The sequence below is a fragment of the Cynocephalus volans genome, chromosome 4 (genome assembly GCF_027409185.1).
Source record: "Cynocephalus volans isolate mCynVol1 chromosome 4, mCynVol1.pri, whole genome shotgun sequence".
In the NCBI taxonomy this organism is placed as follows: Eukaryota; Metazoa; Chordata; class Mammalia; order Dermoptera; family Cynocephalidae; genus Cynocephalus; species Cynocephalus volans.
Window position 1 is genome coordinate 130139838 of NC_084463.1, and position 16454 is coordinate 130156291.

Below are 16454 nucleotides of genomic sequence, written 5' to 3' on the forward strand. Positions count from 1 at the left end.
TCACATTGCCCTTGGCAAACAAAAATTTTAAATTTCCTGTGATGCCCTGTGAGTTTGCTGCAGCCCACTGAGGTGCCTGGTTGCACAGTTTAGGAACCAAACTCAAGTCAATATTTTTTCAAACAGTATTTTTTATTTGGAATCTCAATTTATAAAACAAATAAAGGCAATGTTTCTTATTTTATGAGTTCAAAGATACAATAAGTATTCTAGTAACAATGTGTAGTGGGAGTTTATGAACACAGTAAATGGAAATTAGAGGTCATGAATGGCCATTAACGTCTAATATCAAAAAATTATTGAGAGACTTCTGGGAAGATTGTGGACTAGAGGTGCCAAGGGTGTGTTCTTCCACAGAAGAAGATAGAAATGATCCCACTGCCCCCACTGCTGCAGTCACTGGAGCCACTGTCCAGGCCCAAAACCATCACCCACTACAGAGCAGCAGTCCTATGGGTTGCTTGTCACTGCAGCTGGGGACTTCACAGACACTGAGGAGGCAGCTGCAACTACCACCACCATTGCCACTGTGACAGATGTTAGGGACACAGCAGCAGCCACCAGCACCACTGTCGCTGCCACAAGGTAACCCCACTGCCACCAAGGACACAGCAGACATAAGGAAGACAGTTACAGCCATCAGCACTATTGCTATCCCCAGGAGATAACCCCTCTGCCTCCAAGAACACTGCCAAGGAGACCACAGATGCAAGGTAGGCAGTTGTAGCTGCTGGTGCCCCTGCCAACCCCACGAGGTAACCCCACTGCTGCCATGGACACCACAGATGGGAGAGAGGCAGTTGCAGATGTCGGTGCCCCTGCTACCCCCATGAGGTAAACCCACTGCCACCGTAGACACTGCAGATGCAAAGGAGGCAATCACAGCCACCAATGCCATTGCCACTGCCACAAGGTAACCCTGCTGCCACTACAGATACCATAGCTGCATGGGCCACCACTGTGGACACCACAGCCACATGGGCAGCTGTTGCAACCATGAATGCTGCAGTCACCACCACCACCACCAGCACCACCAGGCAGACACCTTTGTTGCGCAAGGAGCCCACCAGAGGTGGAGCCACTGCTGCCATGTAGGCAAACTGCCAAAGCCACTTTCACAACAACTGCCACCACAATGGCAGCTTGCTACCACAACAGCAGCCACAGCAGTCACGGCTGCTGTGTAGGCAGACCCCCAACCACTTGACTGCATTGACACAAGGAGCATCAGCAGCAGAATCCAGGGAAGGAGAGTAATAGAAGAAGCAACTGTTCTACCAGATGACCAGACATCAGTATAGAGATAATAGGATACAAAAACAAAATGAACAAACAAGCAAAAAAAAAAAAAAAATCAAGAAAATATGAGTCCACCAAAGGACTACAATAACTCTCAAGAACCAGATCCCATACAGCAGGAAACCCTTGAAATGACTGAAAGATAATTACAAGAAAAAATCCTAAGAAAACTCAATGAGATACAAGAAGACACAGTTAGACAGCACAATGAGCTGAACAAAACTATCCAAGATAGAAAGGAGGAAATTTACAAAGAGATTAATACTTTTAAAAAGAATTTAGCAGACTCATGGAACTGAAGGAGTCATTCTACTAAATAAAAAACACAACTGAGAGCTTAAGCAACAGACTAGAACAAGCAGAAGAAATAGTTTCTGATTTCAAAAACAGCCTCTTCAAAATAGCTCCAGCAGACAAATGAAAAAGAAATAATAATGTTTAAAAAAGGAAGAAAATCTAAGAGAGACAGTAGACAACTATAAGTGCACAAACATCTGAATTATGGGTATTCCTGAAGGTGAGGAGAAAGGAAAATGCATTGAAAATATATTCAATGAAATAATAGTGGAAAACTTCCCAAGTATAAGGAGAGACATGGACCTTCAGATTCAGGAGGCTCAAAGATCCCCAAACAGATTCAATCCAAAAAGATCCTCTCTGAGGCACATTATAGTCAAACTGGCAAAACTTAAAGACAGAGAGAATCCTAAAAACAGCAAGAGAAAAGCAACAAGTCACCTACAAAGGAGTCCCCATCAGACCAACAGCAGACTTCTCAACAGAAACTCTACAGGCCAGAAGAGAATGGGATGATGATATATTCAAAATACCAAAAGAAAAAAACTGCCAGCCAAGAATACTATACCCAGCACGGTTATCATTCAGAAATGAAGGAGAAATAGTCTATTTCCCAGACAAATGAAAACTATAAGAGTTCACCACAACACAACCAGTTCTACAAGAAATTCTCAAGGAAGTCCTGCATCTGGAATCCAAAAAATGATAATCATTACCATAAATACACAAGAAAGAACAAAACCCACTGATAGAACAAAAATGTAAATGAAAAAGAGCTTTTAACTGTGTCTTACTAACTTTAAAACCAACAAATACCAAAGGCAAACAATAAAGGGGAAAAAAAGAAACAAAAGATATTTAAAAAATCCAAATGAAAATTGATAAAATGCCAGAAGTAAGGCAATACCTTTCAGTAACAACCCTAAATGTAAATGGATTAAATGCCCCACTCAAAAGATACAGACTGGCTGATTGGATTGAAAGGCTAGACTTGACTATATGCTGTCTACAAGAAACTCACCTCACTTGAAAAAGCGCAGATGGACTAAGAATGGAGCGATAGAAAAACATATACCGTGCAAATGGAAATCAAAAATGAGCATGAGTAGCTATTCTTTTATCAGATAAAATATGCTTTAAACCAAAAACTATAAAAAGACAAATAAGTCCATAATATAATGACAAAGGGATCTATCCATCAAGAAGACATAATAATCATAAATATATATGCACTCAACATCTGAGCACCCAGATATATAAAGTAAACACTATTAGACCCAAAGAAAGAGATAGACCCAAATATGATAATAGTTGGGCACCTGAACACTCCTCTCTCAACAACAGACAGAACATCTAGGCAACAAATCAACAGAGAAACATAGTATTTAAATCACACTTTATACCAATTGGACTTGGCAGAAATCTACAAAACATTTCATCCAACAACTATGGAATATACATTCTTCACATCAGCACATGGAACATTCTCCAGAATAGACTACATGTTGAATCACAAATCAAGTCTCAACAAATTTTAGAAAATTGAAATCATTTCAAGTATCTTTCAGACCACAATAGATTAAAACTAGAAATCAATAACAAGCAAAAATGCTAAAAATTATACAAACACATGGATATTAAATAATATGCTCCTGAATGGCTTAAGAAGAAATTAAACAGAAGTCAAAAAATCTCTCAAAAATAATGAAAATAAAGCCACATCATACAAAAAACCTGTGTGATATTGCAAAAGCAGTACTAAGAAGGAAGTTTATAGTAATAAATGCTTACTTCAAAAGAACAGAAAGATTTCAAACAAACAACCTAACACTATACCTCAAAGCACTATGAAAATAAAAACAATCTAATACCAAAATAAATAGATGGAAAGAAATAATTAAGTTCAGAGCAGAACTAAATGAAATAGAAACCAAAAAAAAAAAAGATAGAAAAGATCAATGAAACAAAAAAATTGGTTTTTTTGAGAAGACAAACAAAATAGGCAAACAATTAGCTAGGCTAACTAAAAAAGAAGAGAGAAGACCCAAATAAAAATTAGAAATGAAAAAGGAGACATTACAACCAATACCACAGAAACACAAAGAATCATTAGAGACTATTATAAACAACTATATGCCAACAAATTTGAAAACCAGGGGGAAATGGATAAATTTCTGGACACATACGAACTACCAAGACTGAACCAAGAAGAAACAGAAAAGATGAACAGACCAACAACAAGCAATGAAATTAAAACTATAATCAGCAATCTCCCAACAAAGAAAAGCACAGGATCAGATGGTTTTACTGATGAATTCTACCAAACCATTAAAGAGGAATTAATATCAATTATCTTCAAAATATTCCAAAAAATTGAAAGAGAGGTCATTCTCCCAAACTCATTCTGTAAGGCCAGCATGACCCTGATACCAAAACCAGACAAAGATACAAACAAAAAAAAAAAAAATGGAAAAAAACTATAGGCCAATATCTTTGATGATCATAGATGCAGAAATCCTCAATAAAATATTAGCAAATAGACTACAACACCACAAAAAAAATTATAGATCACAATCAAGTGGAATTCATCCCAGGGATGCAAGGATGGTTCAACACACACAAGTCAATAAATATGATACACCACATCAACAAAATTAAGGACAAAAACTATATGATCATCTCAATAGGCACAGAAAAAAACATTTGACAAAATTCACCATCACTTCATGATAAAGACTCCCAGTAAATTAGGTATTGGAGGAAAATATCTCAACATGATAAAAGCCATATACAATAAACCCACCACCAATATCATACTGAATGGGGAAAATATGAAAGCTTTTCCCTTAATAACAAGAACAAGACAAGGAGAACCACTCTCACTACTCCTATTTTACATAGTATTGGAAGTACTTGCCAGAGCAATCAGGCAATAGAAAAAAAAGAAGAGCATCCAAATTGGAAAGAAAAAAATCAAATGATCGCTGTATACAAATGACATGATCTTCTACATAGAAAAACCTAAAGACTCTACCAAAAAACTCTTAGAACTTAAAAGCAATTTCAGTAACATTGTAGGATACAAAATCAATATACAAAAATCTGTAGTGTTTTTGTATTCCAACAACAAACTAGCAGAAAAAGAGATCAAGAAACCAAGCCCATTTACAACAGTTACCAAAAATATAAAATACCTAGGAATCAATTTAACCAAGGAAGTGAAAGATCACTACAATGCAAACTACAAATCACTGCTGTAAGAAATTAAAGAGGACACAAAAAGATGGAAAGACATTCTATGCTCTTGTATTGGAAGAATTAACATTGTGGAAATATCCACATTACACAAATTGATCTATAGATTCAATTCAATCCCCATCAAAATACCAATGACATTCTTCACCAAAATAGAAAAAACAATCCAAATGTTAATATGAAACAAAGAAAGACTCCAAATAGCCAAAGCAATCTTGAGCAAAAAATAAAAAAAGCCAGAAACGTAACACTACCTGACTTCAAATTATACTTCAAATTAAACAGCATAGTACTGGCATAAAAACAGACAAACAGACCAATGGAACAGAGTAGAGCACCCAGAAATCAATCCACAGACTTACAGCCAACTGATCTTTGACACAGGCACCAAGAACATACATTGGAGAAAAGGATGCCTCTTCAATAAATGGTGCTGGAAAAACTGGACATCCATATGTAGACGAATGAACTAGACTTGTACCTCTCACTATATACTAAAATCAACACAAAATGGAAGAAAGACTTAAATATAAGACCCAGAACTATAAAACTCCTAAAAGAAATCACAGGGGAAACATTACAAGAAGTAAGACTGGGCAAAGACTTTAGGAACATGATCCCCAAAGCATAGGGATAAAAGTAAAAATAAGCAAATGGGATCATATCAAACTAAAAAGCTTCTGAACAGCAAAAGAACAATCAACAGAGCAAAAAGATAACCTACACAGTGGGATAAAATATTTGCAAGCTATATATCCCTTAAAGGATTAACTTCCACAATATACAACAAACTCAAACTACTTACCATTAAAAAAAACAAGTAATCCAATGAAAAAAATGGGCAAAGGAGCTAAATAGGCATTTCTCAAACAATGGTATACAAATGGCCAACAGACACATGATAAAAATGCTCAACATCACTAAGCATCAGGGAAATGCAAATCAAAATCACATTGAGATATCACCTCACCCCAGTTAGAGTGGCTATTACAAAATAGACAGAGAATAACAAATTCTGGCAAGGATGTGTGTTACACTCTCTTTGTCACCTCTCTCCCTCTGGGTGACAGAGACACAAAAAGGATTACTCAAAGCCCATTTCTTCTGAGCAGTGAGAAGCCCTGAAGGGGTTAATTTTCCATGAACCCTCAAGAGAGAGGCATTCCTCCTTCAGAAAATTAGATGTGGAGTATACTAACTTTTATAAAGTAAATGTATTTCACAGGGCCTAGCTTCCAAAGCCCTGTAGTTTCAGGAATAACCTAACTTTTTAAAATTACATATGGAAATGTTAAGCTTGCAAAAGACAGGAAACTTCCCCAGGCTAAAGTCTCTGATGTAGATAAAGAATTGTAACACAGCAAAGTTGTTGGCTCAAGGACAGATGCACTTGGAGAAGGTTAACCTAAAGTTACTTTATTGTTATGTAAAAGTACTAAGGAAATTGCTGTAGTGAAAAGAGAGTATTCACTAAGAACAAGCTTTTGTTGATGGATTGACTTAACCTTTTGCAAACTTTGTTTGCATTACGAAATGTCACTTTGTTATTTCATGGATGTTGCCAGCTTCTATTGTAAACTATACTTAGCCATAACTCCACCTATGTTCCTTTTGTGTAACTTTCTGTCCTGGAGAATAAATACCGGGAAAAGACCCTAGTCTGGTGTTAATTTTCCGAAGGAGGAATACCTCTCTCTTGAGGGTCCATGGAAAATTAACCCCTTTGGAGCCTCTCACTGCTCAGAAGAAATGGGCTTTGAGTAATCCTTTTTGTGTCTCTGTCACCCAGAGGGAGAGAGGTGACAAAGAGAATGTAACAGTTGTGGAGAAAGGGGAAACCTCCTACACTGTTGGTGAGATTGTAAATAGGTACAGCCATTATGGAAAATAGTATGGAGTTTCCTCAAACAACTACAGGTACAACTGCCATATGATCCAGTAATTCCACTGCTAGGAACATACTCAGAGAAATGAAAAATACCATGTCAAAAGGATACCTGCACCGCCATGTTTACTGCAGCTCTATTTACAATAGCCAAGAGCTGCAACCAACCTAAATGTCCATCATTGAATGACTGGATAAGGAAAATGTGGTATATTTACACAATAGAATACTACTCTGCCATAAAAAATAATGAAACAGTGCCATTCACAACAACATGTACAAACTTAGAGAAAATCATGTTAAGTAAAATAACCCAGGCATAGAAAGAGAAATACCACATATCCTCACCCATGAGTGGGAGCTAAAAAGTAAACAAATACATTTTTAAAAGAAAAAGAAAGAAAGATACAACAATCACAAAAATATGTTGAACTTTCAAAAGAGAAAATAGAATTGAGGTTACTAGTGTGGGAAAGAGGGAGGGAAGAGGGGGTAAGGGAAGAATTGGTAAAGGGCCATGAAAAACGATTACATTGTATAATGTTGAATATACTAATTATCCTGATTTGAGCATCACATATTGCACACAGGTAATGTTATTCTACTCTGTACCCTACAATATGTACAATCAACTATGGTACAATACAATTAATTAATTAAAATCAAGTCATGAAAAAATTATTTGGTTTTCTGATTTTCTTTGTTTTTATTTCTGTTTATTTGTTCTAATCATTGATTCTACCATGATGCTAATTCTAAAAGCATTGGTACACTTACCTAGTATAATATACATACAATTTAATGTGCACAAATGTTTAATTAGCTTCTACGGGGCTACATATTAAGAATATTTAAGATCTGCTAATATATCCCTTAGAACATTAAACTAAGCTAAAAAAAATCAAACCCACAAAGAAATCAAAGCTGCCAAAAAAGAAAACGTGTTCAAGCATATTGCATTTATTTAATTGTTAATCTCATGTGTTTACCTAGCTGGCTTTAAGGGAAGATGGCATGATTTATAAGAAATATGCTTAGAAATTACCGTGTGAACCCTTTCAGGTACGTAAAACATGTAGCTAAACATCTTCGGTTATAAGAGAAAGAATTGCCCTAACATTACAGAGGCTTTTAGCTTTTCTATTTGTGAGCAACAATGTTTCATGACAAAACAAATAAAGAGATAGTCTTTTCACTTTTCACCAGTAAATATTTTTTAAATAACATAGAGTTATTTTAATCCAGTCTTGCTTCCATCTGTAAATAATATAAAGTAAAATAGCATACTGGATTACTATAGTTATGTAGGAATGGAATGGTTGGTCAGAACAAGTGAGAAACAGAAACCTTTCTGAGGAAAGGCAAATAGTTTGTAACCAAATCTTATTGATATGATAATTATTTGAGATTTTATTCCAAAATTTGGAATATACATAAGGTTTAAATCCAGGAATGTTTACCTTAAAATATATAAATAATTTTGCTACCTATGTAAAATTTCATAAATTACTAAAGTAAATATTTATTTACTTAAATATATATTTAAGGCATATGGTCAAGCAGCACACACACAGATAATTCCTTGTGATGGAAAGAATATTATAATTATGGTTTTTATTTTTTACTTTTTTCAATAATAATTTTTATTTTAGAGTAGATTCAGATTTACAGAAATCTTGTAAAGATAGTACAGAGCATTCCCATATATTCTAAACCTAGTTTTTTCTATTATTACATAACATTTTATAATAATATGGCACCTTTGTCACAATTAATAAACTAATATTGATACATTATCATCAACTTATATCCATACTTTATTCAGATTTCCTTAGTTTTTACCTAATGTCCTTTTTGTTTCAGGATCCCATCCAGTATACCATATTACATTCAGTCATTATGTCTCTTTAGGACTTTTCTTGGCTGTAATAGTTTCTGAGACTTCTATTGTTTTTAATAACAATGAGAGTTTTGAGGATACTGTCCAAGTATTTTGTAGGATCTCCCTAAAATGGAATTATCTGATGTTTTTTTCTCATGGCTAGATTGTGGTTATGGATTTTAGGGAGGAAGACCACAGAAGTAAAGAGCTATTCTCATCACATCATATCAAGGGTACACACTATCAACATGGCTTACTATTGACATTAATTTTGATCAGCAGGATGAGGTAGTGTTTGGCAGGTTTTTCCACAGTAAAGTGACTCTTTTCTCTCCCTTTCCATATTGTACTTTTTGAAAGAAAGTCACTAGCACAACCCATACTAAAAAAGTAGGGAGTTATGCTCACCTTCTTGAGGGAGAAGTATTTACATAAATTATTTGGAATTTTTCAGAACAGATTTGTCTCTTCTCCCTCATTTGTTTATTTATTCAATAATTTTTCATATTACCATAGACTCATCATTATTTACTTTATACATTAGGTTATAATGCAAAATTACTTATTTATTCTATTGCTCAAATTAGTCCAGTTTTGGTCACTGGAAGTTCTTTCAGTTGGCCCCTATGTCCCTTTGATATATCTCCATTGATGTGTGTTTTTTGAGCAGTTTCTTACTCTTTTAGGCACTGTCAGATGCTCTAGGTTTACCTCGCATATTTCCTGTCCCTGTCCTATAACCTTCCATTTCTCCAAGGAGTCCTGGTTCCTTTCATTGAAGAAAGGAATTAGAAACCAAGATCTGGACACTAGGACTTTTATTGCTTCAAGGTTTTCTCAGCTGACAGAACAAGGAAATACATGTGTTTACTAACCCACATATATATATATATTTCTATATGTGACCATCTGTAGCTATATTAGGCTAAACATGAGTTCATAGTCATGTCTCCAACTCTAATTCATTACCACATGGATCATTCCAGCCTTTTTCCCTTGATTGTCCATAACCTCCCATTGCAAGAGTAAGGAATGACTCCCATCATCTGCCATTCATTTACATAATTATGCAATTCCGATGTACATGAATAGCATTTTCAGAATTGTTATCCCATACTCCTGTGGGAAACAACTTCATTAATAGAATATATGCTTATGTGCAATTTCTTTTGCATTTAGTCTTACAGACTTCACTCATTTCTAGATCTTAGGTCAGCATCTTATCTCTTCATCCCCTTCAGTAAGGTTGTTTCATACATTTGTAATAAGTTTGATTCTTTTGTCACAGTCTGCATAACATCCTAGAATCTCTCCCAACCTCCTAAATGTTTTTTTAATTTCATAGATTGAGATACATTCCTTCTGCTGTAAAGTTCTATAGATTCTTATATCAAATTAGCATCCAACTTGCTGTATTCCCATTTGTTTCACAGCATTGAAAAGACTCTAGTTCACATAAAATAGTTGAAAATAATAATCATTTTTAAATAGCTCTCCTTGCAATTTTGGGATACTGTTCAACAAAACTAATCCAGAAATTAAAAAGAGGAATAAAGTAAATTTTTTTTCAAGTTTCAATCACTAACAATATAAAACAACTATTTCAATTTTTAATCATAAATATTAAAGTTATATCAAAAAACACCCAGAACTTACAAAAAGCAATGAAAATATCTGAGTTTATACATTGATAGCTATATACAATACAGTAAGCACTAACTTAATTCTAGTTAACTAGGAAATGAATAAGTTAAACTTATCAACTGCGTTCATACTGCAGCATCATACCATAAAGAGTAAGTTGTTTATTTAATAGGATTTTATCATGATGTGACATGGTACTGAATGTGAATTTTAGACCATGGTAAGCACATTAATTATGTAAATTCACCTGAACCTTATCTGGCATTGAACTGAGCAGGGTACATGGATACCAAAATATAATGTTTGTTATAGATTTTTTTGCATGCAAAGCTCAAATTTTTAAAAGTCACTCTAGCACTACAACCTCCTAGCCAATAGCACATGAGAGAAATCCAAATTTATACACAGAACATATGAAAAACAAGAGGCTAATTTTCTTAGTATATAAAGAGTTTCCACAAAGCAATAAGAAAAATACTAATAACCTAGTAGAAAATGAGCAAAGGACGTAAAGAAAAAGTTCACAAGAAATGAAATTAAAATTGGCTTTTAAACATATGAAAAGATGTTCGACATCATTTATAATATGAAAAATGCAAAATGTAACTCAATGAGATTGCTTACCTATTAAAATGACAAAAATTTTTAAATATCTATTATACAATATCAGGGATCTTCAAAAAGTTCGTGGAAAGATTTGTATTATCTTTTTTATTCTTAGTTATTATTAGCATATTCATTCTTAGAATTCGTGATACTTCTTTATGCCCTTTGCCCGAGCTATCACTTCCCAAACCCCCTCCCTCCCTGCCCCCCATCTCTAGCATCCTTAGGTTTGTTCTCTCCTTCTGAAAGTTCCATGTATTGTTGTGGTCTTCTCTCTCTTTCTTTCCTTCATTCCTTCCTTCTTCCCTTCTTCCCTCCCTCCCTCCTCCCCTTCCTCCTTCCCTTCTCTTGTTTCTCCAGGAACTTTATGAAGTATCCTCATATATCATCAGTGGATTTGGAAAACAGACATTCTCATATACTGTTGTGTTGGGAAGGAAATTTGATAATATATAACAATTTCATTCTTTTTCAGTTGGCAATTCTATTTGTAGGAAGACTACCTATAAACATACTCAAACAAGCCTTCAAAAAATGCATACATGAATATTTATTGCAGCATTGTTTGTAATAACAAAAGACTGAATAAACATCAAATGTTTTTTAATTAATTTATTTTTAATTGAAACATTGATTGTACATATTTATGGGGTGCAGAATTATATTTTAATACATGCATACAATGTGTAACGGTCAAACCAGGGTATTTAGCAAATTCACCACAAAAATTTATCATTTCTTTGCAATGAGAACATTTGAGGTCCTTTCTTCCAGCCATTTGAAAACGTACAATAAATTAGTATTAGTTATGGATGCCTAGCACTACTGTACACCACTAGAACTTATTTTCCCTATCTAGCTGTAATTTTGCAACCTCTCACTATCACCTCCCCCCAGCCTCTAGTAACAATTCTACTCTCTACTTCTAAAAATTCAACATTTTTTCTTTTTTTTTTTTTAGCTCCCACATATAAGTGAGAACATGTGGTATTTCTCTTCTGTGTCTGACTTATTTCATTTAATATAATGCCTTCCAGGCTCATCCATGTTGCCACAAGTGACGGGATTTCATTCTTTTTTATGGCTGAGTAGTATCACATTGTTTATTGTTGTGGATTGATTAAATTGTGTCTCCAAAGTTCATATATTAAAAGCTTCATTCCCACTGTAACTGTTGAGGGTGGGAAATCCTATTATGGTCACTGAAAGGTGGAGCCTTGAAGAGGTGATTGGATTGTAGGACCATGCCTAGTGAATGGATTAATAACGGTGGTAATGGGCATGATTCTGAGGGCTTTAAAAAGGAGAGTGCATGAGGAATTCTCTCTCTCTCTGCTCCACAATTTTCTGCCATGTGAGACCCCTGGGCCACTGTCACCATCACCAAGACCCTCACCAGACATGTTCCCTGGACTTTGGACTTTACAGCTTCTGAAACTGTAAACAATAAATTTCATTTTCTTATAAATCACCCAGTTCCTGGTATTCCTGTTATAAGCAACAGAAATGGACTAACACATCTATATATATACATGTATATATAAAGAGAGAGAGAGAGATACACCACATTTTCTTGATCCATTCATCTGTTGATGGACACAGGCTGATTCCGTATCATGGTTATTGTGACTATTGCTGCAATAAACATGGTGATGCAGGTATCTCTTCAGTATACTAATTCCCTTTCTTTTGGATAAATGCCCAGCAGTGAAATTGCTAAATCATATGGTAGTTCTACTTTTAGTTTTTTGAGAAAACTCCATACTCTGTTCCATGATGGCTGTACTAGTTTACATTCCTACCAACAGTGTATAAGAGTTCCCTTTTCTCCGCATCCTTGCCAGCACGTGTTATTTTTTGTCTTTCTGATAACAGCCATTCTAACTGGGGTGAGATGACATCTCGTTGTGGTTTTGATTTGCATTTTCCTGATGACTAGTGATGTTGAGCATTTTTTTTTAATTTATCGACATTCAACGTACATCCCTTTACCAATTCCTTTGACTTTTGTGTCCGTTTACCGATTCCTCCTTTTCCCCCCACTCTCTCCCCCTCCTCCCATAAACATCATATCTGTTCACTTAGCAAGCTCAAGGAATTACTGTGATTGTTGTATCTTTTTTCCCCCATTTATTTGTTTGTATACTTTTTATTTATTCTTATTAGCTCCCACAAATAAGTGCTTGTCTTGTTCACTGTGAAAGGTACCTGATGCATACTAGGTGCTTAATATATTTTTTCCAATGAAAATATAAAAGGAAGAATGAGGAGAGAGAGAGAAAAAAAAGAGGGGGAGAGAGAGAGCAGAATATACTTAGTTTATGTGACTTTCTCACTAACAGAACCCTAGGCAATATGCCTAGTTAAGCAGTGAATTTCCAAGCCTCCTTTGCAAATAGGAATGGTCAATGATATATAAATGCCAATTATAGGATTTAAAGGTAAGCTCTTTATGCCCTACCACAATTTCCCCTTCTTGCTGCTTGGAGTATACATGATGGCTACAGTTGCAGTAGTTGTCCCTAAATCTTTAGAGGAAAGCCAGAGAATCTAAGAGACTTCAACTCTGATATCCTTGGGCCTCTGAACTATTATCACCAACTGCCTGTCTCCAGGCTTCCCATGTAATGACTTAATGCACAATTAGGTAGGTTGTCTGTGATACTGCAGTCAAATTTAATACTTTTAATACTAACTAATACAGCCCATGAAACACATGCCATGAATTTATATAGGTGGAACTAGTATGCAACTATATTTCACTCGACTAGTGGTGGTGAGGGAGTTGGAAAAGAAGACATAAATGTGTTTAAGGATAAAGTTAAGAAAAATCATTAGATGTTAAAGCAAATACATAACAGAAAGTCAATATGAGATTTCAAAGTCACTAAAAATTTATTAATCCTAAATGTTGCCTTGTTAAAATTTAAATGTTAGTTTTTCAATAAATGTTATATCTTCATATTCTGAATATCAACCTAAAAAATTTAATAAGGCAATCTTTCATTTGTGAGGGTTTTGCCATTTAATTTCTTGGGCTGTTCTTACCAATCAGCAAGCCTTTCTGAAAATTCTCAGGTTAAACCTTTTCTTCTCCTATTCCCAGAAAAACCACCCCAGGCCAGGCTTCAACCTCCTAATCCATAATTACTGTAATTGCTTTCTAAATGGTCTTTCCTATTCCACTTTCTCATCCATCTATCTTATCTCATCTCAGATCCTTCCATTTTGTTACACCATTTTCAGTCCATTGAGCACTGGCCATAGACTCCTTTTTTTGCGAGTGGGTGGAGAGGAATAAACCCAATTTTATCTATTAATTATTTTTTAAATTTATTTATTTATTTATTTATTTTTAACATTCTAAGATGTCATTGTGGAGCAGTTGAGAGGGAGGGGGAGAGGGGAAAGGGGACAGGAATAGGATGGGAGGAGGTGGCAGAAGGGGGGTGTGGTCAAGGCCCATGACACCCACCTCATTCCGTCAGGGAAGCCGAGGTGCTTCCAGCAGTGGCCTGGTAGTTGTTGCTGGGCTGGATGACAATGTCTGAGGGGGATGGCTGAGGCCCTCAGCCCTCTCCCCAACCCAGCTTAGAAGCCTGGGAGACTTCCAATCCTTCTAGGTTTTACAGGGATTCTTTGGTGCTATTAGACCTTTACTGGTTAATATTAGAACTTTGTTTCTGATATGTGGGGTTTTGTTTTTTCTTTCAGTTCTGTGTTGGATTATTAGCTACCTTACCACTTAAACTCCACACTGGAAATAATTTGTTGTCCTTCGCTTACTTCTAAAAAAGGGAAACTTCCTGTGGGAACCATCACTTGAGCCCTGCGGTTGAGCTAAACTTCTGCTTTGCTGCTCATTCTCTGGGAAAGGCTTTTTGTAAAGCTCAGGTTTTAATTGTTGACCTTGTAAGTACTTCTGGGTCTCATGAAGTCTGGTGCACATGGGTTGTGTGGAATATCTGGTCTGGGCCTGAGTCTTTTCAGCAAACTGAAACCCCTGCAGTTCTATATTTTGCAGTTCTATGACTAGTCTCCACTGACTGGTCCTCTGTTGATTAAAGGGCAGATCAGCTGTCCATGCTGTGCCTCAATGTTCCCCTGCTGGGCCTTCTAAACACTTCCCATAGGACAGGCCATGTGCTAGTCCATTGCGATGACTCACTGGCCTCTGAGTGTCTCCTTTTTTCAGCTGTCTGTGGCCCCTCACTCCTTTGTGGGTCCACAGGAACCCTGTTAGTGGTCTTGCTGGCCTGGGGGCCACAAGGCCCTCTTCCCCCTGCAGCCTCCAAGCAACTTCACACAAAGGACACAGCTATGGCTTTTGCCAGCTCTTGCTCCATGTGCTCACCAGGGCCAGCCTTGAAGTGTCCAGGGCTCAAAATGGTCGGAGCAGTCCTTTCTTTCTCTCATCGTGATTTCTCCTGTCTTCATGAACTCCATAGGTCTCTCCTCTTCTTCCCCTGAGTTCTAGAGGACCCAGCTTGGCATTCATTGCTTTTTAATAGTTGTAAATGGGTTGATCGCAGGAGAGAGTGATGCTGGGTACCATCTATTCTGCCATCTTGATCCTAGATTCTTGATTACACTTATTTTATTCTTGTACAGTATGCCTTATTTCTGTACTAAATGTTAACATCATAAGAAGGCACTATGCCCATACTTTTCCATAGGAACATCTGGAGAGCTTTTGAAAAATACTGATGCCCAAAGGCAACCTCTAATTCTGTGATTCAATTAATCTGGGTGAGGCTCGGGCATCATATCTTTTAAAATTCCCACTCACCATTACCAATCAATGCTGGAGATACAATAGTGAACAAGTAAACAGTATAAATTTTACACTTCAGTTACTTCATGGCTTTCTTCAAGTGAGGCCCTGAGTATGTGTGCACTCATATACACACATATGCACACTTCTACAACCAACCTCCCCCTAGTATAACTTACCCATCCTTTGAGTTTGAAATCAAGTCCACCTCCATTGTGAATAATTCTTTGATGATAACTATCAACATCATCCTCCCTTTCCTCTAACTCCATTTGATGTACCCACTCACCCCCAATCTCTTTAAGCTTCTTTGGTTGTTCTTTTTTGCGTGTCATACAATTAGCAACTCACTACACGCTGTCAAGCTGTTCAGATGTAAAACAAGCACAATGGCCTAGTTGACCTCAAAAATCCCTTCCTTTGACTCTAACAATCTATAAATTTATGATTTGTCTGTACTGCCCAATTTAGCACTCAATATAGATGATATTTTTCACTAATTATTTGGTATTTGTATATTTTCTGTGTCCAACTAAAGTACAGGCTCCTTATGAACAAGAAACATGACTTAAATCTCTCTGGTGTATTCCTATTCTTGACACAATGCTAGATTCTTAATGGCACATTGACTGATATGTTAAAGCAGATGACATGGTATAAAAAAATGAGATAACTAAAGAAAAGTCCTTTGAGGAAGCAGTTTTCGACAACTCAGGAGAGTGGGCTTTGGAGACAGACTGATTAGATTACTTTCCCAACTCCTTCACTTACAAGCCACATAATAATATAACTTAAGGAAGTTACTTAATATC

The 16454-nt window shown here is 36.1% G+C and overlaps 1 protein-coding gene and 1 pseudogene across 1 annotated transcript in view; one reads left to right on the plus strand and one right to left on the minus strand.

The window, feature by feature from the left end:
- Positions 1 to 16454, minus strand: part of DCDC1 (doublecortin domain containing 1) — a 451490-nt gene that overhangs the window by 272474 nt on the left and 162562 nt on the right. The window lies entirely within an intron of this gene.
- The window catches only part of LOC134375031 (synaptosomal-associated protein 23-like), a 30228-nt pseudogene continuing 14770 nt past the window's right edge, over positions 997 to 16454 (plus strand).